The following is a 1,735-nucleotide window of genomic DNA, read 5'->3' as shown; positions in this document are numbered from 1 at the left end:
CCCAAGTGGCGCACTATCCAGTGCGCCACCGGGCCGGCCCCAAACTTAAAAAATTTTCTTATAAAAACTTCTTATTTCTGTGATGTCAGTTGTAATGTCTACTCTTCCATGTATGATTTTATTTATTTTCATCTTCTCTTTTTTTCTTAATCTAGTCAAAGGTCTATTAATTTTGTTAATATGTTTGAAAAACAAACTCAGTTTTATTAATTTTTATATTGTTTTCATGTTCTCTATTTTATTTATTTCTGCTCCAATCTTTATTATTTTCTTCCTTCTGCTAACTTTGGGCTTAGTTTGTTCTTTTTTTATAGTTCCTTGAGGTTTAAAGTTAGGTTGTTTATTTGAGATTTTTCTCTTTAAATTTAGGCGTTTATCACTCTAAACTTTGCTCTTAGTACTGCTTTTACTGCATCCCATCCGTTTTAGTATGTGTACTAAGTTAGAAAACTGAGAGAAGACTTGGTGTTTCTATTTTTTAGCCATTTCCATCATTTTAGGCTTATCTCTTCCAAAGGCAGAAGGCGATGGTTTGGGAATTGTACACCATCAGCACAAAAGATGAAATTAAGTCAATTAAAAAAAAAAAACAACTAGCCTTCCTTTCTAACTTGGGCCCAACAGGATGGCTCCTGCAAAGAAGGGTGGCAGAAGGGATTCTGCCATCAACGAGGTGGTGACCCGAGAATACACCATCAACATTCACAAGCGTATCCGTGAAGGAGGTTCCAAGAAGCGTGTCCCTTGGGCCCTCAAAGAGATCTGGAAAGTTGCCATGGAGAAGATGGGGACTCCAGATGTGCACATCGATACCAGGATCAACAAAGCTGTCTGGACCAAAGGAACGAGGAATGTCCCATATTGTCTCTGTGTGTGGTTGTCCAGAAAGCGTAACGAGGATGAAGATTCACCAAACAAGCTCTCTACTTTGGTTACCTGTGTATCTGTTACCACTCCCCAAAACCCGCAGACAGTCCATGTGGATGAGAACTAACTGCTGATTGTCAAAGTTATAAAACCAAAACAAACAAACAAAAACCCCCCCAAACTAAAAATGAGTGATTAAAAAAAAAAATGAAGGAATATTCTGCAGAATATCTCCCTGGTTATTCCAGTATATTTTTCCCAGTAGAATGTAAAAGTCTCTCAGTGTTAATGCCCAAAGTTCATGAAATGTGTGCGCATCAGTCAATTTTCTGTTGCTTATAACAGAATACTTGAAACTGAGTAATTTATTAAAAAAATAGATTTTTTTCTTACAATTTGGAGGCTGGGAAGTCCAGAGTTAAAGGGCACATTGGTAAGGAGCTTCTTCTTGGTGGGGAATCTCAACAGAGTTCCAAGGTGGCACAGGATATCACATAGTGAGGGCCGAGCAGCAGGACATGCTAATATGCTTACTCTCCTTATAAAGCCACCAGAGCCACTCCCGGACAACCCATTAAACCACTAAGCCGTTAACCCATAAATGGATTAACGAGAGCCCTTACGATCCAATCACCTCCCAAAGGCCCCACCTTTCAAATGCCATCTTGGAGATTAAGCTACAATGTGAGCTTGGGGGAAACATTCAAACCACAGCAGTATGTATCTCCCAATATAATGTTTTCTTGCCCATGGTTTTACAGGAAAATTTTATATTTACACCAAGATAAATATAAGATTTTTTTTTTCTTTAAAAGATGACCGGTAAGGGCCGGCCCGTGGCTCACTCGGTAGAGTGCGGTGCTGATAA

At 39.1% G+C, this 1,735-nt stretch overlaps 1 pseudogene; it reads left to right on the top strand.

Moving 5' to 3' along the window:
- Positions 1-994, top strand: part of LOC103602017 — a 15,434-nt pseudogene extending 14,440 nt beyond the window's left edge.
- Positions 995-1,735: the final 741 nt, after the last annotated feature.

Source organism: Galeopterus variegatus, unplaced genomic scaffold, assembly GCF_000696425.1.
Source record: "Galeopterus variegatus unplaced genomic scaffold, G_variegatus-3.0.2 Scaffold3980, whole genome shotgun sequence".
In the NCBI taxonomy this organism is placed as follows: Eukaryota; Metazoa; Chordata; class Mammalia; order Dermoptera; family Cynocephalidae; genus Galeopterus; species Galeopterus variegatus.
The sequence above is the reverse complement of the archived record's forward strand: the minus strand, read 5'-3'. Positions and strand labels throughout refer to the sequence as shown.